This window comes from Phoenix dactylifera, chromosome 4 (genome assembly GCF_051530095.1).
Source record: "Phoenix dactylifera cultivar Ajwa chromosome 4, Ajwa_hap1_PhDact_Kaust_v1.1, whole genome shotgun sequence".
Lineage (NCBI taxonomy): Eukaryota > Viridiplantae > Streptophyta > Magnoliopsida > Arecales > Arecaceae > Phoenix > Phoenix dactylifera.
The window spans coordinates 38541096-38563755 of record NC_143193.1 but is presented as its reverse complement, the minus strand read 5'-3'; the positions used below and the strand labels follow the sequence as shown (position 1 = coordinate 38563755).

At 49.6% G+C, this 22660-nt stretch overlaps 61 non-coding genes and 1 pseudogene across 61 annotated transcripts; all 62 read left to right on the top strand.

Moving 5' to 3' along the window:
• The first annotated feature begins 96 nt into the window (after window positions 1-96).
• LOC149765884 (5S ribosomal RNA) lies at window positions 97-215 on the top strand. Its single transcript, XR_016405810.1, has one exon. It is a non-coding gene; the product is annotated as a 5S ribosomal RNA (ribosomal RNA).
• Window positions 216-462: 247 nt separating this feature from the next.
• On the top strand, window positions 463-581 carry LOC149765883 (5S ribosomal RNA). The gene has a single exon (XR_016402851.1). It is a non-coding gene; the product is annotated as a 5S ribosomal RNA (ribosomal RNA).
• A 247-nt stretch (window positions 582-828) lies between these two features.
• LOC149765882 (5S ribosomal RNA) lies at window positions 829-947 on the top strand. The gene has a single exon (XR_016404088.1). It is a non-coding gene; the product is annotated as a 5S ribosomal RNA (ribosomal RNA).
• Window positions 948-1194: 247 nt separating this feature from the next.
• Window positions 1195-1313, top strand: LOC149765881 (5S ribosomal RNA). The gene has a single exon (XR_016402850.1). It is a non-coding gene; the product is annotated as a 5S ribosomal RNA (ribosomal RNA).
• Window positions 1314-1560: 247 nt separating this feature from the next.
• On the top strand, window positions 1561-1679 carry LOC149765880 (5S ribosomal RNA). The gene has a single exon (XR_016401572.1). It is a non-coding gene; the product is annotated as a 5S ribosomal RNA (ribosomal RNA).
• A 243-nt stretch (window positions 1680-1922) lies between these two features.
• On the top strand, window positions 1923-2041 carry LOC149765879 (5S ribosomal RNA). Its single transcript, XR_016401052.1, has one exon. It is a non-coding gene; the product is annotated as a 5S ribosomal RNA (ribosomal RNA).
• A 246-nt stretch (window positions 2042-2287) lies between these two features.
• LOC149765878 (5S ribosomal RNA) lies at window positions 2288-2406 on the top strand. Its single transcript, XR_016411429.1, has one exon. It is a non-coding gene; the product is annotated as a 5S ribosomal RNA (ribosomal RNA).
• A 248-nt stretch (window positions 2407-2654) lies between these two features.
• Window positions 2655-2772, top strand: LOC149765877 (5S ribosomal RNA). The gene has a single exon (XR_016408471.1). It is a non-coding gene; the product is annotated as a 5S ribosomal RNA (ribosomal RNA).
• Window positions 2773-3019: 247 nt separating this feature from the next.
• LOC149765876 (5S ribosomal RNA) lies at window positions 3020-3138 on the top strand. Its single transcript, XR_016401051.1, has one exon. It is a non-coding gene; the product is annotated as a 5S ribosomal RNA (ribosomal RNA).
• Window positions 3139-3384: 246 nt separating this feature from the next.
• LOC149765875 (5S ribosomal RNA) lies at window positions 3385-3503 on the top strand. The gene has a single exon (XR_016411428.1). It is a non-coding gene; the product is annotated as a 5S ribosomal RNA (ribosomal RNA).
• A 247-nt stretch (window positions 3504-3750) lies between these two features.
• On the top strand, window positions 3751-3868 carry LOC149765874 (5S ribosomal RNA). The gene has a single exon (XR_016408470.1). It is a non-coding gene; the product is annotated as a 5S ribosomal RNA (ribosomal RNA).
• A 246-nt stretch (window positions 3869-4114) lies between these two features.
• Window positions 4115-4233, top strand: LOC149765873 (5S ribosomal RNA). Its single transcript, XR_016402849.1, has one exon. It is a non-coding gene; the product is annotated as a 5S ribosomal RNA (ribosomal RNA).
• Window positions 4234-4480: 247 nt separating this feature from the next.
• On the top strand, window positions 4481-4599 carry LOC149765872 (5S ribosomal RNA). Its single transcript, XR_016411427.1, has one exon. It is a non-coding gene; the product is annotated as a 5S ribosomal RNA (ribosomal RNA).
• Window positions 4600-4847: 248 nt separating this feature from the next.
• On the top strand, window positions 4848-4965 carry LOC149765871 (5S ribosomal RNA; annotated as a pseudogene).
• Window positions 4966-5211: 246 nt separating this feature from the next.
• On the top strand, window positions 5212-5330 carry LOC149765870 (5S ribosomal RNA). Its single transcript, XR_016402847.1, has one exon. It is a non-coding gene; the product is annotated as a 5S ribosomal RNA (ribosomal RNA).
• A 247-nt stretch (window positions 5331-5577) lies between these two features.
• On the top strand, window positions 5578-5696 carry LOC149765869 (5S ribosomal RNA). Its single transcript, XR_016403428.1, has one exon. It is a non-coding gene; the product is annotated as a 5S ribosomal RNA (ribosomal RNA).
• A 247-nt stretch (window positions 5697-5943) lies between these two features.
• LOC149765868 (5S ribosomal RNA) lies at window positions 5944-6062 on the top strand. Its single transcript, XR_016401790.1, has one exon. It is a non-coding gene; the product is annotated as a 5S ribosomal RNA (ribosomal RNA).
• Window positions 6063-6305: 243 nt separating this feature from the next.
• Window positions 6306-6424, top strand: LOC149765867 (5S ribosomal RNA). Its single transcript, XR_016405237.1, has one exon. It is a non-coding gene; the product is annotated as a 5S ribosomal RNA (ribosomal RNA).
• Window positions 6425-6670: 246 nt separating this feature from the next.
• On the top strand, window positions 6671-6789 carry LOC149765866 (5S ribosomal RNA). The gene has a single exon (XR_016402142.1). It is a non-coding gene; the product is annotated as a 5S ribosomal RNA (ribosomal RNA).
• Window positions 6790-7031: 242 nt separating this feature from the next.
• On the top strand, window positions 7032-7150 carry LOC149765865 (5S ribosomal RNA). The gene has a single exon (XR_016401050.1). It is a non-coding gene; the product is annotated as a 5S ribosomal RNA (ribosomal RNA).
• Window positions 7151-7396: 246 nt separating this feature from the next.
• LOC149765864 (5S ribosomal RNA) lies at window positions 7397-7515 on the top strand. Its single transcript, XR_016411426.1, has one exon. It is a non-coding gene; the product is annotated as a 5S ribosomal RNA (ribosomal RNA).
• Window positions 7516-7762: 247 nt separating this feature from the next.
• LOC149765863 (5S ribosomal RNA) lies at window positions 7763-7881 on the top strand. Its single transcript, XR_016401789.1, has one exon. It is a non-coding gene; the product is annotated as a 5S ribosomal RNA (ribosomal RNA).
• Window positions 7882-8124: 243 nt separating this feature from the next.
• Window positions 8125-8243, top strand: LOC149765862 (5S ribosomal RNA). Its single transcript, XR_016406255.1, has one exon. It is a non-coding gene; the product is annotated as a 5S ribosomal RNA (ribosomal RNA).
• Window positions 8244-8489: 246 nt separating this feature from the next.
• On the top strand, window positions 8490-8608 carry LOC149765861 (5S ribosomal RNA). The gene has a single exon (XR_016402141.1). It is a non-coding gene; the product is annotated as a 5S ribosomal RNA (ribosomal RNA).
• Window positions 8609-8851: 243 nt separating this feature from the next.
• LOC149765860 (5S ribosomal RNA) lies at window positions 8852-8970 on the top strand. Its single transcript, XR_016401049.1, has one exon. It is a non-coding gene; the product is annotated as a 5S ribosomal RNA (ribosomal RNA).
• Window positions 8971-9216: 246 nt separating this feature from the next.
• Window positions 9217-9335, top strand: LOC149765859 (5S ribosomal RNA). Its single transcript, XR_016411425.1, has one exon. It is a non-coding gene; the product is annotated as a 5S ribosomal RNA (ribosomal RNA).
• Window positions 9336-9582: 247 nt separating this feature from the next.
• LOC149765858 (5S ribosomal RNA) lies at window positions 9583-9700 on the top strand. Its single transcript, XR_016408469.1, has one exon. It is a non-coding gene; the product is annotated as a 5S ribosomal RNA (ribosomal RNA).
• Window positions 9701-9946: 246 nt separating this feature from the next.
• LOC149765857 (5S ribosomal RNA) lies at window positions 9947-10065 on the top strand. Its single transcript, XR_016411423.1, has one exon. It is a non-coding gene; the product is annotated as a 5S ribosomal RNA (ribosomal RNA).
• Window positions 10066-10311: 246 nt separating this feature from the next.
• LOC149765856 (5S ribosomal RNA) lies at window positions 10312-10430 on the top strand. The gene has a single exon (XR_016404925.1). It is a non-coding gene; the product is annotated as a 5S ribosomal RNA (ribosomal RNA).
• A 243-nt stretch (window positions 10431-10673) lies between these two features.
• Window positions 10674-10792, top strand: LOC149765855 (5S ribosomal RNA). Its single transcript, XR_016401048.1, has one exon. It is a non-coding gene; the product is annotated as a 5S ribosomal RNA (ribosomal RNA).
• Window positions 10793-11038: 246 nt separating this feature from the next.
• LOC149765854 (5S ribosomal RNA) lies at window positions 11039-11157 on the top strand. The gene has a single exon (XR_016411422.1). It is a non-coding gene; the product is annotated as a 5S ribosomal RNA (ribosomal RNA).
• Window positions 11158-11400: 243 nt separating this feature from the next.
• On the top strand, window positions 11401-11519 carry LOC149765853 (5S ribosomal RNA). Its single transcript, XR_016405236.1, has one exon. It is a non-coding gene; the product is annotated as a 5S ribosomal RNA (ribosomal RNA).
• Window positions 11520-11765: 246 nt separating this feature from the next.
• On the top strand, window positions 11766-11884 carry LOC149765852 (5S ribosomal RNA). The gene has a single exon (XR_016401936.1). It is a non-coding gene; the product is annotated as a 5S ribosomal RNA (ribosomal RNA).
• Window positions 11885-12127: 243 nt separating this feature from the next.
• Window positions 12128-12246, top strand: LOC149765851 (5S ribosomal RNA). Its single transcript, XR_016401047.1, has one exon. It is a non-coding gene; the product is annotated as a 5S ribosomal RNA (ribosomal RNA).
• A 246-nt stretch (window positions 12247-12492) lies between these two features.
• On the top strand, window positions 12493-12611 carry LOC149765850 (5S ribosomal RNA). Its single transcript, XR_016401489.1, has one exon. It is a non-coding gene; the product is annotated as a 5S ribosomal RNA (ribosomal RNA).
• A 243-nt stretch (window positions 12612-12854) lies between these two features.
• On the top strand, window positions 12855-12973 carry LOC149765849 (5S ribosomal RNA). Its single transcript, XR_016405235.1, has one exon. It is a non-coding gene; the product is annotated as a 5S ribosomal RNA (ribosomal RNA).
• Window positions 12974-13219: 246 nt separating this feature from the next.
• On the top strand, window positions 13220-13338 carry LOC149765848 (5S ribosomal RNA). Its single transcript, XR_016402140.1, has one exon. It is a non-coding gene; the product is annotated as a 5S ribosomal RNA (ribosomal RNA).
• Window positions 13339-13581: 243 nt separating this feature from the next.
• On the top strand, window positions 13582-13700 carry LOC149765847 (5S ribosomal RNA). The gene has a single exon (XR_016401046.1). It is a non-coding gene; the product is annotated as a 5S ribosomal RNA (ribosomal RNA).
• A 246-nt stretch (window positions 13701-13946) lies between these two features.
• LOC149765846 (5S ribosomal RNA) lies at window positions 13947-14065 on the top strand. Its single transcript, XR_016411421.1, has one exon. It is a non-coding gene; the product is annotated as a 5S ribosomal RNA (ribosomal RNA).
• A 247-nt stretch (window positions 14066-14312) lies between these two features.
• LOC149765845 (5S ribosomal RNA) lies at window positions 14313-14431 on the top strand. The gene has a single exon (XR_016401787.1). It is a non-coding gene; the product is annotated as a 5S ribosomal RNA (ribosomal RNA).
• A 243-nt stretch (window positions 14432-14674) lies between these two features.
• LOC149765844 (5S ribosomal RNA) lies at window positions 14675-14793 on the top strand. Its single transcript, XR_016405234.1, has one exon. It is a non-coding gene; the product is annotated as a 5S ribosomal RNA (ribosomal RNA).
• A 246-nt stretch (window positions 14794-15039) lies between these two features.
• LOC149765843 (5S ribosomal RNA) lies at window positions 15040-15158 on the top strand. The gene has a single exon (XR_016402139.1). It is a non-coding gene; the product is annotated as a 5S ribosomal RNA (ribosomal RNA).
• A 243-nt stretch (window positions 15159-15401) lies between these two features.
• Window positions 15402-15520, top strand: LOC149765842 (5S ribosomal RNA). The gene has a single exon (XR_016401045.1). It is a non-coding gene; the product is annotated as a 5S ribosomal RNA (ribosomal RNA).
• A 246-nt stretch (window positions 15521-15766) lies between these two features.
• Window positions 15767-15885, top strand: LOC149765841 (5S ribosomal RNA). Its single transcript, XR_016411420.1, has one exon. It is a non-coding gene; the product is annotated as a 5S ribosomal RNA (ribosomal RNA).
• Window positions 15886-16132: 247 nt separating this feature from the next.
• On the top strand, window positions 16133-16250 carry LOC149765840 (5S ribosomal RNA). Its single transcript, XR_016408467.1, has one exon. It is a non-coding gene; the product is annotated as a 5S ribosomal RNA (ribosomal RNA).
• Window positions 16251-16496: 246 nt separating this feature from the next.
• On the top strand, window positions 16497-16615 carry LOC149765839 (5S ribosomal RNA). Its single transcript, XR_016411419.1, has one exon. It is a non-coding gene; the product is annotated as a 5S ribosomal RNA (ribosomal RNA).
• A 247-nt stretch (window positions 16616-16862) lies between these two features.
• LOC149765838 (5S ribosomal RNA) lies at window positions 16863-16980 on the top strand. Its single transcript, XR_016408466.1, has one exon. It is a non-coding gene; the product is annotated as a 5S ribosomal RNA (ribosomal RNA).
• Window positions 16981-17227: 247 nt separating this feature from the next.
• LOC149765837 (5S ribosomal RNA) lies at window positions 17228-17346 on the top strand. The gene has a single exon (XR_016405526.1). It is a non-coding gene; the product is annotated as a 5S ribosomal RNA (ribosomal RNA).
• A 247-nt stretch (window positions 17347-17593) lies between these two features.
• On the top strand, window positions 17594-17712 carry LOC149765836 (5S ribosomal RNA). The gene has a single exon (XR_016400709.1). It is a non-coding gene; the product is annotated as a 5S ribosomal RNA (ribosomal RNA).
• Window positions 17713-17959: 247 nt separating this feature from the next.
• LOC149765835 (5S ribosomal RNA) lies at window positions 17960-18078 on the top strand. Its single transcript, XR_016401786.1, has one exon. It is a non-coding gene; the product is annotated as a 5S ribosomal RNA (ribosomal RNA).
• Window positions 18079-18325: 247 nt separating this feature from the next.
• LOC149765834 (5S ribosomal RNA) lies at window positions 18326-18444 on the top strand. The gene has a single exon (XR_016401044.1). It is a non-coding gene; the product is annotated as a 5S ribosomal RNA (ribosomal RNA).
• A 246-nt stretch (window positions 18445-18690) lies between these two features.
• LOC149765833 (5S ribosomal RNA) lies at window positions 18691-18809 on the top strand. Its single transcript, XR_016411418.1, has one exon. It is a non-coding gene; the product is annotated as a 5S ribosomal RNA (ribosomal RNA).
• A 248-nt stretch (window positions 18810-19057) lies between these two features.
• LOC149765832 (5S ribosomal RNA) lies at window positions 19058-19175 on the top strand. Its single transcript, XR_016408465.1, has one exon. It is a non-coding gene; the product is annotated as a 5S ribosomal RNA (ribosomal RNA).
• A 247-nt stretch (window positions 19176-19422) lies between these two features.
• Window positions 19423-19541, top strand: LOC149765831 (5S ribosomal RNA). Its single transcript, XR_016402846.1, has one exon. It is a non-coding gene; the product is annotated as a 5S ribosomal RNA (ribosomal RNA).
• A 247-nt stretch (window positions 19542-19788) lies between these two features.
• Window positions 19789-19907, top strand: LOC149765830 (5S ribosomal RNA). Its single transcript, XR_016400708.1, has one exon. It is a non-coding gene; the product is annotated as a 5S ribosomal RNA (ribosomal RNA).
• Window positions 19908-20154: 247 nt separating this feature from the next.
• LOC149765829 (5S ribosomal RNA) lies at window positions 20155-20273 on the top strand. The gene has a single exon (XR_016401785.1). It is a non-coding gene; the product is annotated as a 5S ribosomal RNA (ribosomal RNA).
• A 247-nt stretch (window positions 20274-20520) lies between these two features.
• LOC149765828 (5S ribosomal RNA) lies at window positions 20521-20639 on the top strand. The gene has a single exon (XR_016401043.1). It is a non-coding gene; the product is annotated as a 5S ribosomal RNA (ribosomal RNA).
• Window positions 20640-20885: 246 nt separating this feature from the next.
• Window positions 20886-21004, top strand: LOC149765827 (5S ribosomal RNA). Its single transcript, XR_016401784.1, has one exon. It is a non-coding gene; the product is annotated as a 5S ribosomal RNA (ribosomal RNA).
• A 247-nt stretch (window positions 21005-21251) lies between these two features.
• On the top strand, window positions 21252-21370 carry LOC149765826 (5S ribosomal RNA). Its single transcript, XR_016401041.1, has one exon. It is a non-coding gene; the product is annotated as a 5S ribosomal RNA (ribosomal RNA).
• A 246-nt stretch (window positions 21371-21616) lies between these two features.
• LOC149765825 (5S ribosomal RNA) lies at window positions 21617-21735 on the top strand. The gene has a single exon (XR_016411417.1). It is a non-coding gene; the product is annotated as a 5S ribosomal RNA (ribosomal RNA).
• Window positions 21736-21983: 248 nt separating this feature from the next.
• Window positions 21984-22101, top strand: LOC149765824 (5S ribosomal RNA). The gene has a single exon (XR_016408464.1). It is a non-coding gene; the product is annotated as a 5S ribosomal RNA (ribosomal RNA).
• A 247-nt stretch (window positions 22102-22348) lies between these two features.
• LOC149765823 (5S ribosomal RNA) lies at window positions 22349-22467 on the top strand. The gene has a single exon (XR_016402845.1). It is a non-coding gene; the product is annotated as a 5S ribosomal RNA (ribosomal RNA).
• The last annotated feature ends 193 nt before the right edge of the window (window positions 22468-22660 follow it).

Sequence of the window (22660 nt, the reverse complement as noted above, 5' to 3'; positions counted from 1 at the left end):
TGAATCCTACGCCAGAACGGCCCCGGCGGCGCGAATGTCTCGGGCCGTCGAGGTCTGCTGCTTTGTCATAAAAGGGAGTTTCGATGGGCAAGTCATGGGTGCGATCATACCAGCACTAATGCACCGGATCCCATCAGAACTCCGCAGTTTAGCGTGCTTGGGCGAGAGTAGTACTAGGATGGGTGGCCCCCTGGGAAGTCCTCGTGTTGCACCCCTTTTATTTTTTGCCCGCTTTTTTATTTTTTGATAATATTTATTTTTAATTTTTCGGCTTTTGGCTTTTTCTCTTCGGATAATTTTTTTCCCCCGAAAATAAACTGAGTCCGGAGACTGGCGGTGCCATGCCGCATAGCGGGACCAGCGCGTTGAATCCTACGCCAGAACGGCCCCGGCGGCGCGAATGTCTCGGGCCGTCGAGGTCTGCTGCTTTGTCATAAAAGGGAGTTTCGAAGGGCATGTCATGGGTGCGATCATACCAGCACTAATGCACCGGATCCCATCAGAACTCCGCAGTTAAGCGGGCTTGGGCGAGAGTAGTACTAGGATGGGTGACCCCCTGGGAAGTCCTCGTGTTGCACCCCTTATATTTTTTGCCCGCTTTATTATTTTTTCATAATATTTATTTTTAATTTTTCGGCTTTTGGCTTTTCCTCTTCGGATAATTTTTTTCCCCCGAAAATAAACTGAGTCTGGAGACTGGCGGTGCTATGCCGCATAGCGGGACCAGCGCGTTGAATCCTACGCCAGAATGGCCCCGGCGGCGCGAATGTCTCGGGCCGTCGAGGTCTGCTGCTTTGTCATAAAAGGGAGTTTCGATGGGCATGTCATGGGTGCGATCATACCAGCACTAATGCACCGGATCCCATCAGGACTCCGCAGTTAAGCGTGCTTGGGCGAGAGTAGTACTAGGATGGGTGGCCCCCTGGGAAGTCCTCGTGTTGCACCCCTTTTATTTTTTGCCCGCTTTTTTATTTTTTGATAATATTTATTTTTAATTTTTCGGCTTTTGGCTTTTTCTCTTCGGATAATTTTTTTCCCCCGAAAATAAACTGAGTCCGGAGACTGGCGGTGCCATGCCGCATAGCGGGACCAGCGCGTTGAATCCTACGCCAGAACGGCCCCGGCGGCGCGAATGTCTCGGGCCGTCGAGGTCTGCTGCTTTGTCATAAAAGGGAGTTTCGATGGGCATGTCATGGGTGCGATCATACCAGCACTAATGCACCGGATCCCATCAGAACTCCGCAGTTAAGCGGGCTTGGGCGAGAGTAGTACTAGGATGGGTGACCCCCTGGGAAGTCCTCGTGTTGCACCCCTTATATTTTTTGCCCCTTTTTTTATTTTTTGATAATATTTATTTTTAATTTTTCGGCTTTTGGCTTTTCCTCTTCGGATAATTTTTTTCCCCCGAAAATAAACTGAGTCTGGAGACTGGCGGTGCTATGCCGCATAGCGGGACCAGCGCGTTGAATCCTACGCCAGAACGGCCCCGGCGGCGCGAATGTCTCGGGCCGTCGAGGTCTGCTGCTTTGTCATAAAAGGGAGTTTCGATGGGCATGTCATGGGTGCGATCATACCAGCACTAATGCACCGGATCCCATCAGGACTCCGCAGTTAAGCGTGCTTGGGCGAGAGTAGTACTAGGATGGGTGACCCCCTGGGAAGTCCTCGTGTTGCACCCCTTTTATTTTTTGCCCGCTTTTTTATTTTTAATATTTATTTTTAATTTTTCGGCTTTTGGCTTTTCCTCTTCGGATAATTTTTTTTCCCCGAAAATAAACTGAGTCCGGAGACTAGCGGTGCCATGCCGCATAGCGGGACCAGCGCGTTGAATCCTACGCCAGAACGGCCCCGGCGGCGCGAATGTCTCGGGCCGTCGAGGTCTGCTGCTTTGTCATAAAAGGGAGTTTCGATGGGCGAGTCATGGGTGCGATCATACCAGCACTAATGCACCGGATCCCATCAGAACTCCGCAGTTAAGCGTGTTTGGGCGAGAGTAGTACTAGGATGGGTGACCCCCTGGGAAGTCCTCGTGTTGCACCCCTTTTATTTTTTGCCCGCTTTTTTATTTTTTGATAATATTTATTTTTAATTTTTCGGCTTTTGGCTTTTTCTCTTCGGATAATTTTTTTTCCCGAAAATAAACTGAGTCCGGAGACTCGCGGTGCCATGCCGCATAGCGGGACCAGCGTGTTGAATCCTACGCCAGAACGGCCTCGGCGGCGCGAATGTTTCGGGCCATCGAGGTCTGCTGCTTTGTCATAAAAGGGAGTTTCGAAGGGCATGTCATGGGTGCGATCATACCAGCACTAATGCACCGGATCCCATCAGAACTCCGCAGTTAAGCGTGCTTGGGCGAGAGTAGTACTAGGATGGGTGACCCCCTGGGAAGTCCTCGTGTTGCACCCCTTTTATTTTTTGCCCCTTTTTTTATTTTTTGATTATATTTATTTTTAATTTTTTGGCTTTTGGCTTTTCCTCTTCGGATAATTTTTTTTCCTCCGAAAATAAACTGAGTCCGGAGACTGGAGGTGCCATGCCGCATAGCGGGACCAGCGCGTTGAATCCTACGCCAGAACGGCCCCGGCGGCGCGAATGTCTCGGGCCGTCGAGGTCTGCTGCTTTGTCATAAAAGGGAGTTTCGATGGGCATGTCATGGGTGCGATCATACCAGCACTAATGCACCGGATCCCATCAGAACTCCGCAGTTAAGCGTGCTTGGGCAAGATTAGTACTAGGATGGGTGACCCCCGGGAAGTCCTCTTGTTGCACCCCTTTTATTTTTTGCCCGCTTTTTTATTTTTTGATAATATTTATTTTTAATTTTTCGGCTTTTGGTTTTTCCTCTTCGGATAATTTTTTTCCCCCGAAAATAAACTGAGTCCGGAGACTGGCGGTGCCATGCCGCATAGCGGGACCAGCGCGTTGAATCCTACGCCAGAACGGCCCCGGCGGCGCGAATGTCTCGGGCCGTCGAGGTCTGCTGCTTTGTCATAAAAGGGAGTTTCGATGGGCGAGTCATGGGTGCGATCATACCAGCACTAATGCACCGGATCCCATCAGAACTCCGCAGTTAAGCGTGTTTGGGCGAGAGTAGTACTAGGATGGGTGACCCCCTGGGAAGTCCTCGTGTTGCACCCCTTTTATTTTTTGCCCGCTTTTTTATTTTTTGATAATATTTATTTTTAATTTTTCGGCTTTTGGCTTTTTCTCTTCGGATAATTTTTTTTTCCGAAAATAAACTGAGTCCGGAGACTCGCGGTGCCATGCCACATAGCGGGACCAGCGTGTTGAATCCTACGCCAGAACGGCCTCGGCGGCGCGAATGTTTCGGGCCATCGAGGTCTGCTGCTTTGTCATAAAAGGGTGTTTCGAAGGGCATGTCATGGGTGCGATCATACCAGCACTAATGCACCGGATCCCATCAGAACTCCGCAGTTAAGCGTGCTTGGGCGAGAGTAGTACTAGGATGGGTGACCCCCTGGGAAGTCCTCGTGTTGCACCCCTTTTATTTTTTGCCCGCTTTTTTATTTTTTGATAATATTTATTTTTAATTTTTTGGCTTTTGGCTTTTCCTCTTCGGATAATTTTTTTCCTCCGAAAATAAACTGAGTCCGGAGACTGGAGGTGCCATGCCGCATAGCGGGACCAGCGCGTTGAATCCTACGCCAGAACGGCCCCGGCGGCGCGAATGTCTCGGGCCGTCGAGGTCTGCTGCTTTGTCATAAAAGGGAGTTTCGATGGGCATGTCATGGGTGCGATCATACCAGCACTAATGCACCGGATCCCATCAGAACTCCGCAGTTAAGCGTGCTTGGGCAAGATTAGTACTAGGATGGGTGACCCCCGGGAAGTCCTCTTGTTGCACCCCTTTTATTTTTTGCCCGCTTTTTTATTTTTTGATAATATTTATTTTTAATTTTTCGGCTTTTGGCTTTTTCTCTTCGGATAATTTTTTTTTCCGAAAATAAACTGAGTCCGGAGACTCGCGGTGCCATGCCACATAGCGGGACCAGCGTGTTGAATCCTACGCCAGAACGGCCTCGGCGGCGCGAATGTTTCGGGCCATCGAGGTCTGCTGCTTTGTCATAAAAGGGTGTTTCGAAGGGCATGTCATGGGTGCGATCATACCAGCACTAATGCACCGGATCCCATCAGAACTCCGCAGTTAAGCGGGCTTGGGCGAGAGTAGTACTAGGATGGGTGACCCCCTGGGAAGTCCTCGTGTTGCACCCCTTATATTTTTTGCCCGTTTTTTTATTTTTTGATAATATTTATTTTTAATTTTTCGGCTTTTGGCTTTTCCTCTTCGGATAATTTTTTTCCCCCGAAAATAAACTGAGTCCGGAGACTCGCGGTGCCATGCCACATAGCGGGACCAGCGTGTTGAATCCTACGCCAGAACGGCCTCGGCGGCGCGAATGTTTCGGGCCATCGAGGTCTGCTGCTTTGTCATAAAAGGGTGTTTCGAAGGGCATGTCATGGGTGCGATCATACCAGCACTAATGCACCGGATCCCATCAGAACTCCGCAGTTAAGCGTGCTTGGGCGAGAGTAGTACTAGGATGGGTGACCCCCTGGGAAGTCCTCGTGTTGCACCCCTTTTATTTTTTGCCCGCTTTTTTATTTTTTGATAATATTTATTTTTAATTTTTTGGCTTTTGGCTTTTCCTCTTCGGATAATTTTTTTTCCTCCGAAAATAAACTGAGTCCGGAGACTGGAGGTGCCATGCCGCATAGCGGGACCAGCGCGTTGAATCCTACGCCAGAACGGCCCCGGCGGCGCGAATGTCTTGGGCCGTCGAGGTCTGCTGCTTTGTCATAAAAGGGAGTTTCGATGGGCATGTCATGGGTGCGATCATACCAGCACTAATGCACCGGATCCCATCAGAACTCCACAGTTAAGCGTGCTTGGGCAAGATTAGTACTAGGATGGGTGACCCCCGGGAAGTCCTCTTGTTGCACCCCTTTTATTTTTTGCCCGCTTTTTTATTTTTTGATAATATTTATTTTTAATTTTTCGGCTTTTGGCTTTTTCTCTTCGGATAATTTTTTTTTCCGAAAATAAACTGAGTCCGGAGACTCGCGGTGCCATGCCACATAGCGGGACCAGCGTGTTGAATCCTACGCCAGAACGGCCTCGGCGGCGCGAATGTTTCGGGCCATCGAGGTCTGCTGCTTTGTCATAAAAGGGTGTTTCGAAGGGCATGTCATGGGTGCGATCATACCAGCACTAATGCACCGGATCCCATCAGAACTCCGCAGTTAAGCGGGCTTGGGCGAGAGTAGTACTAGGATGGGTGACCCCCTGGGAAGTCCTCGTGTTGCACCCCTTATATTTTTTGCCCGTTTTTTTATTTTTTGATAATATTTATTTTTAATTTTTCGGCTTTTGGCTTTTCCTCTTCGGATAATTTTTTTCCCCCGAAAATAAACTGAGTCCGGAAACTGGCGGTGCTATGCCGCATAGCGGGACCAGCGCGTTGAATCCTATGCCAGAACGGCCCCGGCGGCGCGAATGTCTCGGGCCGTCGAGGTCTGCTGCTTTGTCATAAAAGGGAGTTTCGATGGGCATGTCATGGGTGCGATCATACCAGCACTAAGGCACCGGATCCCATCAGAACTCCGTAGTTAAGCGTGCTTGGGCGAGAGTAGTACTAGGATGGGTGACCCCCTAGGAAGTCCTCGTATTGCACCCCTTTTATTTTTTGCCCGCTTTTTTATTTTTTGATAATATTTATTTTTAATTTTTCGGCTTTTGGCTTTTCCTCTTCGGATAATTTTTTTCCCCCGAAAATAAACTGAGTCCGGAGACTGGCGGTGCTATGCCGCATAGCGGGACCAGCGCGTTGAATCCTACGCCAGAACGGCCCCGGCGGCGCGAATGTCTCGGGCCGTCGAGGTCTGCTGCATTGTCATAAAAGGGAGTTTCGATGGGCATGTCATGGGTGCGATCATACCAGCACTAATGCACTGGATCCCATCAGAACTCCGCAGTTAAGCGTGCTTGGGCGAGAGTAGTACTAGGATGGGTGACCCCCTGGGAAGTCCTCGTGTTGCACCCCTTTTATTTTTTGCCCGCTTTTTTATTTTTAATATTTATTTTTAATTTTTCGGCTTTTGGCTTTTCCTCTTCGGATAATTTTTTTCCCCCGAAAATAAACTGAGTCCGGAGACTGGCGGTGCCATGCCGCATAGCGGGACCAGCGCCTTGAATCCTACGCCAGAACGGCCCCGGCGGCGCGAATGTCTCGGGCCGTCGAGGTCTGCTGTTTTGTCATAAAAGGGAGTTTCGATGGGCATGTCATGGGTGCGATCATACCAGCACTAAGGCACCGGATCCCATCAGAACTCCGTAGTTAAGCGTGCTTGGGCGAGAGTAGTACTAGGATGGGTGACCCCCTGGGAAGTCCTCATGTTGCACCCCTTTTATTTTTTGCCCGCTTTTTTATTTTTTGATAATATTTATTTTTAATTTTTCGGCTTTTGGCTTTTCCTCTTCGGATAATTTTTTTCCCCCGAAAATAAACTGAGTCCGGAGACTGGCGGTGCTATGCCGCATAGCGGGACCAGCGCGTTGAATCCTACGCCAGAACGGCCCCGGCGGCGCGAATGTCTCGGGCCGTCGAGGTCTGCTGCTTTGTCATAAAGGGAGTTTCGATGGGCATGTCATGGGTGCGATCATACCAGCACTAATGCACCGGATCCCATCAGAACTCCGCAGTTAAGCGTGCTTGGGCGAGAGTAGTACTAGGATGGGTGACCCCCTAGGAAGTCCTCGTGTTGCACCCCTTTTATTTTTTGCCCGCTTTTTTATTTTTAATATTTATTTTTAATTTTTCGGCTTTTGGCATTTCCTCTTCGGATAATTTTTTCCCCCGAAAATAAACTGAGTCCGGAGACTGGCGGTGCCATGCCGCATAGCGGGACCAGCGCGTTGAATCCTACGCCAGAACGGCCCTGGCGGCGCGAATGTCTCGGGCCGTCGAGGTCTGCTGCTTTGTCATAAAAGGGAATTTCGATGGGCGAGTCATGGGTGCGATCATACCAGCACTAATGCACCGGATCCCATCAGAACTCCGCAGTTAAGCGTGTTTGGGCGAGAGTAGTACTAGGATGGGTGACCCCCTGGGAAGTCCTCGTGTTGCACCCCTTTTATTTTTTGCCCGCTTTTTTATTTTTTGATAATATTTATTTTTAATTTTTCGGCTTTTGGCTTTTTCTCTTCGGATAACTTTTTTTCCCGAAAATAAACTGAGTCCGGAGACTCGCGGTGCCATGCCGCATAGCGGAACCAGCGTGTTGAATCCTACGCCAGAACGGCCTCGGCGGCGCGAATGTTTCGGGCCATCGAGGTCTGCTGCTTTGTCATAAAAGGGAGTTTCGAAGGGCATGTCATGGGTGCGATCATACCAGCACTAATGCACCGGATCCCATCAGAACTCCGCAGTTAAGCGTGCTTGGGCGAGAGTAGTACTAGGATGGGTGACCCCCTGGGAAGTCCTCGTGTTGCACCCCTTTTATTTTTTGCCCGCTTTTTTATTTTTTGATAATATTTATTTTTAATTTTTCGGCTTTTGGCTTTTCCTCTTCGGATAATTTTTTTCCCCCGAAAATAAACTGAGTCCGGAGACTGGCGGTGCTATGCCGCATAGCGGGACCAGCGCGTTGAATCCTACGCCAGAACGGCCCCGGCGGCGCGAATGTCTCGGGCCGTCGAGGTCTGCTGCTTTGTCATAAAAGGGAGTTTCGATGGGCATGTCATGGGTGCGATCATACCAGCACTAATGCACTGGATCCCATCAGAACTCCGCAGTTAAGCGTGCTTGGGCGAGAGTAGTACTAGGATGGGTGACCCCCTGGGAAGTCCTCGTGTTGCACCCCTTTTATTTTTTGCCCGCTTTTTTATTTTTAATATTTATTTTTAATTTTTCGGCTTTTGGCTTTTCCTCTTCGGATAATTTTTTTCCCCCGAAAATAAACTGAGTCCGGAGATTGGCGGTGCCATGCCGCATAGCGGGACCAGCGCCTTGAATCCTACGCCAGAACGGCCCCGGCGGCGCGAATGTCTCGGGCCGTCGAGGTCTGCTGCTTTGTCATAAAAGGGAGTTTCGATGGGCATGTCATGGGTGCGATCATACCAGCACTATGGCACCGGATCCCATCAGAACTCCGTAGTTAAGCGTGCTTGGGCGAGAGTAGTACTAGGATGGGTGACCCCCTGGGAAGTCCTCATGTTGCACCCCTTTTATTTTTTGCCCGCTTTTTTATTTTTTGATAATATTTATTTTTAATTTTTCGGCTTTTGGCTTTTCCTCTTCGGATAATTTTTTTCCCCCGAAAATAAACTGAGTCCGGAGACTGGCGGTGCTATGCCGCATAGCGGGACCAGCGCGTTGAATCCTACGCCAGAACGGCCCCGGCGGCGCGAATGTCTCGGGCCGTCGAGGTCTGCTGCTTTGTCATAAAGGGAGTTTCGATGGGCATGTCATGGGTGCGATCATACCAGCACTAATGCACCGGATCCCATCAGAACTCCGCAGTTAAGCGTGCTTGGGCGAGAGTAGTACTAGGATGGGTGACCCCCTAGGAAGTCCTCGTGTTGCACCCCTTTTATTTTTCGCCCGCTTTTTTATTTTTAATATTTATTTTTAATTTTTCGGCTTTTGGCATTTCCTCTTCGGATAATTTTTTTCCCCCGAAAATAAACTGAGTCCGGAGACTGGCGGTGCCATGCCGCATAGCGGGACCAGCGCGTTGAATCCTACGCCAGAACGGCCCTGGCGGCGCGAATGTCTCGGGCCGTCGAGGTCTGCTGCTTTGTCATAAAAGGGAATTTCGATGGGCGAGTCATGGGTGCGATCATACCAGCACTAATGCACCGGATCCCATCAGAACTCCGCAGTTAAGCGTGTTTGGGCGAGAGTAGTACTAGGATGGGTGACCCCCTGGGAAGTCCTCGTGTTGCACCCCTTTTATTTTTTGCCCGCTTTTTTATTTTTTGATAATATTTATTTTTAATTTTTCGGCTTTTGGCTTTTTCTCTTCGGATAACTTTTTTTCCCGAAAATAAACTGAGTCCGGAGACTCGCGGTGCCATGCCGCATAGCGGAACCAGCGTGTTGAATCCTACGCCAGAACGGCCTCGGCGGCGCGAATGTTTCGGGCCATCGAGGTCTGCTGCTTTGTCATAAAAGGGAGTTTCGAAGGGCATGTAATGGGTGCGATCATACCAGCACTAATGCACCGGATCCCATCAGAACTCCGCAGTTAAGCGTGCTTGGGCGAGAGTAGTACTAGGATGGGTGACCCCCTGGGAAGTCCTCGTGTTGCACCCCTTTTATTTTTTGCCCGCTTTTTTATTTTTTGATAATATTTATTTTTAATTTTTTGGCTTTTCGCTTTTCCTCTTCGGATAATTTTTTTCCTCCGAAAATAAACTGAGTCCGGAGACTGGCGGTGCCATGCCGCATAGCGGGACCAGCGCGTTGAATCCTACGCCAGAACGGCCCCGGCGGCGAGAATGTCTCGGGCCGTCGAGGTCTGCTGCTTTGTCATAAAAGGGAGTGTCGATGGGCATGTCATGGGTGCGATCATACCAGCACTAATGCACCGGATCCCATCAGAACTCCGCAGTTAAGCGTGCTTGGGCAAGATTAGTACTAGGATGGGTGACCCCCGGGAAGTCCTCTTGTTGCACCCCTTTTATTTTTTGCCCGCTTTTTTATTTTTTGATAATATTTATTTTTAATTTTTCGGCTTTTGGCTTTTTCTCTTCGGATAATTTTTTTTCCCGAAAATAAACTGAGACCGGAGACTCGCGGTGCCATGCCGCATAGCGGGACCAGCGTGTTGAATCCTACGCCAGAACGGCCTCGGCGGCGCGAATGTTTCGGGCCATCGAGGTCTGCTGCTTTGTCATAAAAGGGAGTTTCGAAGGGCATGTCATGGGTGCGATCATACCAGCACTAATGCACCGGATCCCATCAGAACTCCGCAGTTAAGCGTGCTTGGGCGAGAGTAGTACTAGGATGGGTGACCCCCTGGGAAGTCCTCGTGTTGCACCCCTTTTATTTTTTGCCCGCTTTTTTATTTTTTGATAATATTTATTTTTAATTTTTTGGCTTTTGGCTTTTCCTCTTCGGATAATTTTTTTCCCCCGAAAATAAACTGAGTCCGGAGACTGGCGGTGCTATGCCGCATAGCGGGACCAGCGCGTTGAATCCTACGCCAGAACGGCCCCGGCGGCGCGAATGTCTCGGGCCGTCGAGGTCTGCTGCTTTGTCATAAAGGGAGTTTCGATGGGCATGTCATGGGTGCGATCATACCAGCACTAATGCACTGGATCCCATCAGAACTCCGCAGTTAAGCGTGCTTGGGCGAGAGTAGTACTAGGATGGGTGACCCCCTAGGAAGTCCTCGTGTTGCACCCCTTTTATTTTTTGCCCGCTTTTTTATTTTTAATATTTATTTTTAATTTTTCGGCTTTTGGCATTTTCTCTTCGGATAATTTTTTTCCCCCGAAAATAAACTGAGTCCGGAGACTGGCGGTGCCATGCCGCATAGCGGGACCAGCGCGTTGAATCCTACGCCAGAACGGCCCTGGCGGCGCGAATGTCTCGGGCCGTCGAGGTCTGCTGCTTTGTCATAAAAGGGAATTTCGATGGGCGAGTCATGGGTGCGATCATACCAGCACTAATGCACCGGATCCCATCAGAACTCCGCAGTTAAGCGTGTTTGGGCGAGAGTAGTACTAGGATGGGTGACCCCCTGGGAAGTCCTCGTGTTGCACCCCTTTTATTTTTTGCCCGCTTTTTTATTTTTTGATAATATTTATTTTTAATTTTTCGGCTTTTGGCTTTTTCTCTTCGGATAACTTTTTTTCCCGAAAATAAACTGAGTCCGGAGACTCGCGGTGCCATGCCGCATAGCGGAACCAGCGTGTTGAATCCTACGCCAGAACGGCCTCGGCGGCGCGAATGTTTCGGGCCATCGAGGTCTGCTGCTTTGTCATAAAAGGGAGTTTCGAAGGGCATGTCATGGGTGCGATCATACCAGCACTAATGCACCGGATCCCATCAGAACTCCGCAGTTAAGCGTGCTTGGGCGAGAGTAGTACTAGGATGGGTGACCCCCTGGGAAGTCCTCGTGTTGCACCCCTTTTATTTTTTGCCCGCTTTTTTATTTTTAATATTTATTTTTAATTTTTCGGCTTTTGGCTTTTCCTCTTCGGATAATTTTTTTCCCCCGAAAATAAACTGAGTCCGGAGACTGGCGGTGCCATGCCGCATAGCGGGACCAGCGCCTTGAATCCTACGCCAGAACGGCCCCGGCGGCGCGAATGTCTCGGGCCGTCGAGGTCTGCTGCTTTGTCATAAAAGGGAGTTTCGATGGGCATGTCATGGGTGCGATCATACCAGCACTAAGGCACCGGATCCCATCAGAACTCCGTAGTTAAGCGTGCTTGGGCGAGAGTAGTACTAGGATGGGTGACCCCCTGGGAAGTCCTCATGTTGCACCCCTTTTATTTTTTGCCCGCTTTTTTATTTTTTGATAATATTTATTTTTAATTTTTCGGCTTTTGGCTTTTCCTCTTCGGATAATTTTTTTCCCCCGAAAATAAACTGAGTCCGGAGACTGGCGGTGCTATGCCGCATAGCGGGACCAGCGCGTTGAATCCTACGCCAGAACGGCCCCGGCGGCGCGAATGTCTCGGGCCGTCGAGGTCTGCTGCTTTGTCATAAAGGGAGTTTCGATGGGCATGTCATGGGTGCGATCATACCAGCACTAATGCACCGGATCCCATCAGAACTCCGCAGTTAAGCGTGCTTGGGCGAGAGTAGTACTAGGATGGGTGACCCCCTAGGAAATCCTCGTGTTGCACCCCTTTTATTTTTTGCCCGCTTTTTTATTTTTAATATTTATTTTTAATTTTTCGGCTTTTGGCATTTCCTCTTCGGATAATTTTTTTCCCCCGAAAATAAACTGAGTCCGGAGACTGGCGGTGCCATGCCGCATAGCGGGACCAGCGCGTTGAATCCTACGCCAGAACGGCCCTGGCGGCGCGAATGTCTCGGGCCGTCGAGGTCTGCTGCTTTGTCATAAAAGGGAATTTCGATGGGCGAGTCATGGGTGCGATCATACCAGCACTAATGCACCGGATCCCATCAGAACTCCGCAGTTAAGCGTGTTTGGGCGAGAGTAGTACTAGGATGGGTGACCCCCTGGGAAGTCCTCGTGTTGCACCCCTTTTATTTTTTGCCCGCTTTTTTATTTTTTGATAATATTTATTTTTAATTTTTCGGCTTTTGGCTTTTTCTCTTCGGATAACTTTTTTTCCCGAAAATAAACTGAGTCCGGAGACTCGCGGTGCCATGCCGCATAGCGGAACCAGCGTGTTGAATCCTACGCCAGAACGGCCTCGGCGGCGCGAATGTTTCGGGCCATCGAGGTCTGCTGCTTTGTCATAAAAGGGAGTTTCGAAGGGCATGTCATGGGTGCGATCATACCAGCACTAATGCACCGGATCCCATCAGAACTCTGCAGTTAAGCGTGCTTGGGCGAGAGTAGTACTAGGATGGGTGACCCCCTGGGAAGTCCTCGTGTTGCACCCCTTTTATTTTTTGCCCGCTTTTTTATTTTTAATATTTATTTTTAATTTTTCGGCTTTTGGCTTTTCCTCTTCGGATAATTTTTTTCCCCCGAAAATAAAATGAGTCCGGAGACTGGCGGTGCCATGCCGCATAGCGGGACCAGCGCCTTGAATCCTACGCCAGAACGGCCCCGGCAGCGCGAATGTCTCGGGCCGTCGAGGTCTGCTGCTTTGTCATAAAAGGGAGTTTCGATGGGCATGTCATGGGTGCGATCATACCAGCACTAAGGCACCGGATCCCATCAGAACTCCGTAGTTAAGCGTGCTTGGGCGAGAGTAGTACTAGGATGGGTGACCCCCTGGGAAGTCCTCATGTTGCACCCCTTTTATTTTTTGCCCGCTTTTTTATTTTTTGATAATATTTATTTTTAATTTTTCGGCTTTTGGCTTTTCCTCTTCGGATAATTTTTTTCCCCCGAAAATAAACTGAGTCCGGAGACTGGCGGTGCTATGCCGCATAGCGGGACCAGCGCGTTGAATCCTACGCCAGAACGGCCCCGGCGGCGCGAATGTCTCGGGCCGTCGAGGTCTGCTGCTTTGTCATAAAGGGAGTTTCGATGGGCATGTCATGGGTGCGATCATACCAGCACTAATGCACCGGATCCCATCAGAACTCCGCAGTTAAGCGTGCTTGGGCGAGAGTAGTACTAGGATGGGTGACCCCCTAGGAAGTCCTCGTGTTGCACCCCTTTTATTTTTTGCCCGCTTTTTTATTTTTAATATTTATTTTTAATTTTTCGGCTTTTGGCATTTCCTCTTCGGATAATTTTTTTCCCCCGAAAATAAACTGAGTCCGGAGACTGGCGGTGCCATGCCGCATAGCGGGACCAGCGCGTTGAATCCTACGCCAGAACGGCCCTGGCGGCGCGAATGTCTCGGGCCGTCGAGGTCTGCTGCTTTGTCATAAAAGGGAATTTCGATGGGCGAGTCATGGGTGCGATCATACCAGCACTAATGCACCGGATCCCATCAGAACTCCGCAGTTAAGCGTGTTTGGGCGAGAGTAGTACTAGGATGGGTGACCCCCTGGGAAGTCCTCGTGTTGCACCCCTTTTATTTTTTGCCCGCTTTTTTATTTTTTGATAATATTTATTTTTAATTTTTCGGCTTTTGGCTTTTTCTCTTCGGATAACTTTTTTTCCCGAAAATAAACTGAGTCCGGAGACTCGCGGTGCCATGCCGCATAGCGGAACCAGCGTGTTGAATCCTACGCCAGAACGGCCTCGGCGGCGCGAATGTTTCGGGCCATCGAGGTCTGCTGCTTTGTCATAAAAGGGAGTTTCGAAGGGCATGTCATGGGTGCGATCATACCAGCACTAATGCACCGGATCCCATCAGAACTCCGCAGTTAAGCGTGCTTGGGCGAGAGTAGTACTAGGATGGGTGACCCCCTGGGAAGTCCTCGTGTTGCACCCCTTTTATTTTTTGCCCGCTTTTTTATTTTTTGATAATATTTATTTTTAATTTTTCGGCTTTTGGCTTTTCCTCTTCGGATAATTTTTTTCCCCCGAAAATAAACTGAGTCCGGAGACTGGCGGTGCTATGCCGCATAGCGGGACCAGCGCGTTGAATCCTACGCCAGAACGGCCCCGGCGGCGCGAATGTCTCGGGCCGTCGAGGTCTGCTGCTTTGTCATAAAAGGGAGTTTCGATGGGCATGTCATGGGTGCGATCATACCAGCACTAATGCACTGGATCCCATCAGAACTCCGCAGTTAAGCGTGCTTGGGCGAGAGTAGTACTAGGATGGGTGACCCCCTGGGAAGTCCTCGTGTTGCACCCCTTTTATTTTTTGCCCGCTTTTTTATTTTTAATATTTATTTTTAATTTTTCGGCTTTTGGCTTTTCCTCTTCGGATAATTTTTTTCCCCCGAAAATAAACTGAGTCCGGAGACTGGCGGTGCCATGCCGCATAGCGGGACCAGCGCCTTGAATCCTACGCCAGAACGGCCCCGGCGGCGCGAATGTCTCGGGCCGTCGAGGTCTGCTGCTTTGTCATAAAAGGGAGTTTCGATGGGCATGTCATGGGTGCGATCATACCAGCACTAAGGCACCGGATCCCATCAGAACTCCGTAGTTAAGCGTGCTTGGGCGAGAGTAGTACTAGGATGGGTGACCCCCTGGGAAGTCCTCATGTTGCACCCCTTTTATTTTTTGCCCGCTTTTTTATTTTTTGATAATATTTATTTTTAATTTTTCGGCTTTTGGCTTTTCCTCTTCGGATAATTTTTTTCCCCCGAAAATAAACTGAGTCCGGAGACTGGCGGTGCTATGCCGCATAGCGGGACCAGCGCGTTGAATCCTACGCCAGAACGGCCCCGGCGGCGCGAATGTCTCGGGCCGTCGAGGTCTGCTGCTTTGTCATAAAGGGAGTTTCGATGGGCATGTCATGGGTGCGATCATACCAGCACTAATGCACCGGATCCCATCAGAACTCCGCAGTTAAGCGTGCTTGGGCGAGAGTAGTACTAGGATGGGTGACCCCCTAGGAAGTCCTCGTGTTGCACCCCTTTTATTTTTCGCCCGCTTTTTTATTTTTAATATTTATTTTTAATTTTTCGGCTTTTGGCATTTCCTCTTCGGATAATTTTTTTCCCCCGAAAATAAACTGAGTCCGGAGACTGGCGGTGCCATGCCGCATAGCGGGACCAGCGCGTTGAATCCTACGCCAGAACGGCCCTGGCGGCGCGAATGTCTCGGGCCGTCGAGGTCTGCTGCTTTGTCATAAAAGGGAATTTCGATGGGCGAGTCATGGGTGCGATCATACCAGCACTAATGCACCGGATCCCATCAGAACTCCGCAGTTAAGCGTGTTTGGGCGAGAGTAGTACTAGGATGGGTGACCCCCTGGGAAGTCCTCGTGTTGCACCCCTTTTATTTTTTGCCCGCTTTTTTATTTTTTGATAATATTTATTTTTAATTTTTCGGCTTTTGGCTTTTTCTCTTCGGATAACTTTTTTTCCCGAAAATAAACTGAGTCCGGAGACTCGCGGTGCCATGCCGCATAGCGGAACCAGCGTGTTGAATCCTACGCCAGAACGGCCTCGGCGGCGCGAATGTTTCGGGCCATCGAGGTCTGCTGCTTTGTCATAAAAGGGAGTTTCGAAGGGCATGTAATGGGTGCGATCATACCAGCACTAATGCACCGGATCCCATCAGAACTCCGCAGTTAAGCGTGCTTGGGCGAGAGTAGTACTAGGATGGGTGACCCCCTGGGAAGTCCTCGTGTTGCACCCCTTTTATTTTTTGCCCGCTTTTTTATTTTTTGATAATATTTATTTTTAATTTTTTGGCTTTTCGCTTTTCCTCTTCGGATAATTTTTTTCCTCCGAAAATAAACTGAGTCCGGAGACTGGCGGTGCCATGCCGCATAGCGGGACCAGCGCGTTGAATCCTACGCCAGAACGGCCCCGGCGGCGAGAATGTCTCGGGCCGTCGAGGTCTGCTGCTTTGTCATAAAAGGGAGTGTCGATGGGCATGTCATGGGTGCGATCATACCAGCACTAATGCACCGGATCCCATCAGAACTCCGCAGTTAAGCGTGCTTGGGCAAGATTAGTACTAGGATGGGTGACCCCCGGGAAGTCCTCTTGTTGCACCCCTTTTATTTTTTGCCCGCTTTTTTATTTTTTGATAATATTTATTTTTAATTTTTCGGCTTTTGGCTTTTTCTCTTCGGATAATTTTTTTTCCCGAAAATAAACTGAGACCGGAGACTCGCGGTGCCATGCCGCATAGCGGGACCAGCGTGTTGAATCCTACGCCAGAACGGCCTCGGCGGCGCGAATGTTTCGGGCCATCGAGGTCTGCTGCTTTGTCATAAAAGGGAGTTTCGAAGGGCATGTCATGGGTGCGATCATACCAGCACTAATGCACCGGATCCCATCAGAACTCCGCAGTTAAGCGTGCTTGGGCGAGAGTAGTACTAGGATGGGTGACCCCCTGGGAAGTCCTCGTGTTGCACCCCTTTTATTTTTTGCCCGCTTTTTTATTTTTTGATAATATTTATTTTTAATTTTTTGGCTTTTGGCTTTTCCTCTTTGGATAATTTTTTTCCTCCGAAAATAAACTGAGTCCGGAGACTGGCGGTGCCATGCCGCATAGCGGGACCAGCGCGTTGGATCCTACGGCAGAACGGCCCCGGCGGCGCGAATGTCTCGGGCCGTCGAGGTCTGATGCTTTGTCATAAAAGGGAGTTTCGATGGGCATGTCATGGGTGCGATCATACCAGCACTAATGCACCGGATCCCATCAGAACTCCGCAGTTAAGCGTGCTTGGGCAAGATTAGTACTAGGATGGGTGACCCCCGGGAAGTCCTCTTGTTGCACCCCTTTTATTTTTTGCCCGCTTTTTTATTTTTTGATAATATTTATTTTTAATTTTTCGGCTTTTGGTTTTTCCTCTTCGGATAATTTTTTTCCCCCGAAAATAAACTGAGTCCGGAGACTGGCGGTGCCATGCCGCATAGCGGGACCAGCGCGTTGAATCCTACGCCAGAACGGCCCCGGCGGCGCGAATGTCTCGGGCCGTCGAGGTCTGTTGCTTTGTCATAAAAGGGAGTTTCGAAGGGCATGTCATGGGTGCGATCATACCAGCACTAATGCACCGGATCCCATCAGAACTCCGCAGTTAAGCGGGCTTGGGTGAGAGTAGTACTAGGATGGGTGACCCCCTGGGAAGTCCTCGTGTTGCACCCCTTATATTTTTTGCCCGTTTTTTTATTTTTTGATAATATTTATTTTTAATTTTTCGGCTTTTGGCTTTTCCTCTTCGGATAATTTTTTTCCCCCGAAAATAAACTGAGTCCGGAGACTGGCGGTGCTATGCCGCATAGCGGGACCAGCGCGTTGAATCCTACGCCAGAACGGCCCCGGCGGCGCGAATGTCTCGGGCCGTCGAGGTCTGCTGCTTTGTCATAAAAGGGAGTTTCGATGGGCATGTCATGGGTGCGATCATACCAGCACTAAGGCACCGGATCCCATCAGAACTCCGTAGTTAAGCGTGCTTGGGCGAGAGTAGTACTAGGATGGGTGACCCCCTGGGAAGTCCTCGTGTTGCACCCCTTTTATTTTTTGCCCGCTTTTTTATTTTTTGATAATATTTATTTTTAATTTTTCGGCTTTTGGCTTTTCCTCTTCGGATAATTTTTTTCCCCCGAAAATAAACTGAGTCCGGAGACTGGCGGTGCTATGCCGCATAGCGGGACCAGCGCGTTGAATCCTACGCCAGAACGGCCCCGGCGGCGCGAATGTCTCGGGCCGTCGAGGTCTGCTGCTTTGTCATAAAAGGGAGTTTCGATGGGCATGTCATGGGTGCGATCATACCAGCACTAATGCACTGGATCCCATCAGAACTCCGCAGTTAAGCGTGCTTGGGCGAGAGTAGTACTAGGATGGGTGACCCCCTGGGAAGTCCTCGTGTTGCACCCCTTTTATTTTTTGCCCGCTTTTTTATTTTTTGATAATATTTATTTTTAATTTTTCGGCTTTTGGCTTTTCCTCTTCGGATAATTTTTTTTCCCCGAAAATAAACTGAGTCCGGAGACTGGCGGTGCCATGCCGCATAGCGGGACCAGCGCGTTGAATCCTACGCCAGAACGGCCCCGGCGGCGCGAATGTCTCGGGCCGTCGAGGTCTGCTGCTTTGTCATAAAAGGGAGTTTCGATGGGCGAGTCATGGGTGCGATCATACCAGCACTAATGCACCGGATCCCATCAGAACTCCGCAGTTAAGCGTGTTTGGGCGAGAGTAGTACTAGGATGGGTGACCCCCTGGGAAGTCCTCGTGTTGCACCCCTTTTATTTTTTGCCCGCTTTTTTATTTTTTGATAATATTTATTTTTAATTTTTCGGCTTTTGGCTTTTTCTCTTCGGATAATTTTTTTTTCCGAAAATAAACTGAGTCCGGAGACTCGCGGTGCCATGCCGCATAGCGGGACCAGCGTGTTGAATCCTACGCCAAAACGGCCTCGGCGGCGCGAATGTTTCGGGCCATCGAGGTCTGCTGCTTTGTCATAAAAGGGAGTTTCGAAGGGCATGTCATGGGTGCGATCATACCAGCACTAATGCACCGGATCCCATCAGAACTCCGCAGTTAAGCGTGCTTGGGCGAGAGTAGTACTAGGATGGGTGACCCCCTGGGAAGTCCTCGTGTTGCACCCCTTTTATTTTTTGCCCGCTTTTTTATTTTTTGATAATATTTATTTTTAATTTTTTGGCTTTTGGCTTTTCCTCTTCGGATAATTTTTTTTCCTCCGAAAATAAACTGAGTCCGGAGACTGGAGGTGCCATGCCGCATAGCGGGACCAGCGCGTTGAATCCTACGCCAGAACGGCCCCGGCGGCGCGAATGTCTCGGGCCGTCGAGGTCTGCTGCTTTGTCATAAAAGGGAGTTTCGATGGGCATGTCATGGGTGCGATCATACCAGCACTAATGCACCGGATCCCATCAGAACTCCGCAGTTAAGCGTGCTTGGGCAAGATTAGTACTAGGATGGGTGACCCCCGGGAAGTCCTCTTGTTGCACCCCTTTTATTTTTTGCCCGCTTTTTTATTTTTTGATAATATTTATTTTTAATTTTTCGGCTTTTGGTTTTTCCTCTTCGGATAATTTTTTTCCCCCGAAAATAAACTGAGTCCGGAGACTGGCGGTGCCATGCCGCATAGCGGGACCAGCGCGTTGAATCCTACGCCAGAACGGCCCCGGCGGCGCGAATGTCTCGGGCCGTCGAGGTCTGTTGCTTTGTCATAAAAGGGAGTTTCGAAGGGCATGTCATGGGTGCGATCATACCAGCACTAATGCACCGGATCCCATCAGAACTCCGCAGTTAAGCGGGCTTGGGCGAGAGTAGTACTAGGATGGGTGACCCCCTGGGAAGTCCTCGTGTTGCACCCCTTATATTTTTTGCCCGTTTTTTTATTTTTTGATAATATTTATTTTTAATTTTTCGGCTTTTGGCTTTTCCTCTTCAGATAATTTTTTTCCCCCGAAAATAAACTGAGTCCGGAGACTGGCGGTGCTATGCCGCATAGCGGGACCAGCGCGTTGAATCCTACGCCAGAACGGCCCCGGCGGCGCGAATGTCTCGGGCCGTCGAGGTCTGCTGCTTTGTCATAAAAGGGAGTTTCGATGGGCATGTCATGGGTGCGATCATACCAGCACTAAGGCACCGGATCCCATCAGAACTCCGTAGTTAAGCGTGCTTGGGCGAGAGTAGTACTAGGATGGGTGACCCCCTGGGAAGTCCTCGTGTTGCACCCCTTTTATTTTTTGCCCGCTTTTTTATTTTTTGATAATATTTATTTTTAATTTTTCGGCTTTTGGCTTTTCCTCTTCGGATAATTTTTTTCCCCCGAAAATAAACTGAGTCCGGAGACTGGCGGTGCTATGCCGCATAGCGGGACCAGCGCGTTGAATCCTACGCCAGAACGGCCCCGGCGGCGCGAATGTCTCGGGCCGTCGAGGTCTGCTGCTTTGTCATAAAAGGGAGTTTCGATGGGCATGTCATGGGTGCGATCATACCAGCACTAATGCACTGGATCCCATCAGAACTCCGCAGTTAAGCGTGCTTGGGCGAGAGTAGTACTAGGATGGGTGACCCCCTGGGAAGTCCTCGTGTTGCACCCCTTTTATTTTTTGCCCGCTTTTTTATTTTTTGATAATATTTATTTTTAATTTTTCGGCTTTTGGCTTTTCCTCTTCGGATAATTTTTTTTCCCCGAAAATAAACTGAGTCCGGAGACTGGCGGTGCCATGCCGCATAGCGGGACCAGCGCGTTGAATCCTACGCCAGAACGGCCCCGGCGGCGCGAATGTCTCGGGCCGTCGAGGTCTGCTGCTTTGTCATAAAAGGGAGTTTCGATGGGCGAGTCATGGGTGCGATCATACCAGCACTAATGCACCGGATCCCATCAGAACTCCGCAGTTAAGCGTGTTTGGGCGAGAGTAGTACTAGGATGGGTGACCCCCTGGGAAGTCCTCGTGTTGCACCCCTTTTATTTTTTGCCCGCTTTTTTATTTTTTGATAATATTTATTTTTAATTTTTCGGCTTTTGGCTTTTTCTCTTCGGATAATTTTTTTTCCCGAAAATAAACTGAGTCCGGAGACTGGCGGTGCTATGCCGCATAGCGGGACCAGCGCGTTGAATCCTACGCCAGAACGGCCCCGGCGGCGCGAATGTCTCGGGCCGTCGAGGTCTGCTGCTTTGTCATAAAAGGGAGTTTCGATGGGCATGTCATGGGTGCGATCATACCAGCACTAATGCACTGGATCCCATCAGAACTCCGCAGTTAAGCGTGCTTGGGCGAGAGTAGTACTAGGATGGGTGACCCCCTGGGAAGTCCTCGTGTTGCACCCCTTTTATTTTTTGCCCGCTTTTTTATTTTTTGATAATATTTATTTTTAATTTTTCGGCTTTTGGCTTTTCCTCTTCGGATAATTTTTTTTCCCCGAAAATAAACTGAGTCCGGAGACTGGCGGTGCCATGCCGCATAGCGGGACCAGCGCGTTGAATCCTACGCCAGAACGGCCCCGGCGGCGCGAATGTCTCGGGCCGTCGAGGTCTGCTGCTTTGTCATAAAAGGGAGTTTCGATGGGCGAGTCATGGGTGCGATCATACCAGCACTAATGCACCGGATCCCATCAGAACTCCGCAGTTAAGCGTGTTTGGGCGAGAGTAGTACTAGGATGGGTGACCCCCTGGGAAGTCCTCGTGTTGCACCCCTTTTATTTTTTGCCCGCTTTTTTATTTTTTGATAATATTTATTTTTAATTTTTCGGCTTTTGGCTTTTTCTCTTCGGATAATTTTTTTTTCCGAAAATAAACTGAGTCCGGAGACTCGCGGTGCCATGCCGCATAGCGGGACCAGCGTGTTGAATCCTACGCCAAAACGGCCTCGGCGGCGCGAATGTTTCGGGCCATCGAGGTCTGCTGCTTTGTCATAAAAGGGAGTTTCGAAGGGCATGTCATGGGTGCGATCATACCAGCACTAATGCACCGGATCCCATCAGAACTCCGCAGTTAAGCGTGCTTGGGCGAGAGTAGTACTAGGATGGGTGACCCCCTGGGAAGTCCTCGTGTTGCACCCCTTTTATTTTTTGCCCGCTTTTTTATTTTTTGATAATATTTATTTTTAATTTTTTGGCTTTTGGCTTTTCCTCTTCGGATAATTTTTTTTCCTCCGAAAATAAACTGAGTCCGGAGACTGGAGGTGCCATGCCGCATAGCGGGACCAGCGCGTTGAATCCTACGCCAGAACGGCCCCGGCGGCGCGAATGTCTCGGGCCGTCGAGGTCTGCTGCTTTGTCATAAAAGGGAGTTTCGATGGGCATGTCATGGGTGCGATCATACCAGCACTAATGCACCGGATCCCATCAGAACTCCGCAGTTAAGCGTGCTTGGGCAAGATTAGTACTAGGATGGGTGACCCCCGGGAAGTCCTCTTGTTGCACCCCTTTTATTTTTTGCCCGCTTTTTTATTTTTTGATAATATTTATTTTTAATTTTTCGGCTTTTGGTTTTTCCTCTTCGGATAATTTTTTTCCCCCGAAAATAAACTGAGTCCGGAGACTGGCGGTGCCATGCCGCATAGCGGGACCAGCGCGTTGAATCCTACGCCAGAACGGCCCCGGCGGCGCGAATGTCTCGGGCCGTCGAGGTCTGTTGCTTTGTCATAAAAGGGAGTTTCGAAGGGCATGTCATGGGTGCGATCATACCAGCACTAATGCACCGGATCCCATCAGAACTCCGCAGTTAAGCGGGCTTGGGCGAGAGTAGTACTAGGATGGGTGACCCCCTGGGAAGTCCTCGTGTTGCACCCCTTATATTTTTTGCCCGTTTTTTTATTTTTTGATAATATTTATTTTTAATTTTTCGGCTTTTGGCTTTTCCTCTTCAGATAATTTTTTTCCCCCGAAAATAAACTGAGTCCGGAGACTGGCGGTGCTATGCCGCATAGCGGGACCAGCGCGTTGAATCCTACGCCAGAACGGCCCCGGCGGCGCGAATGTCTCG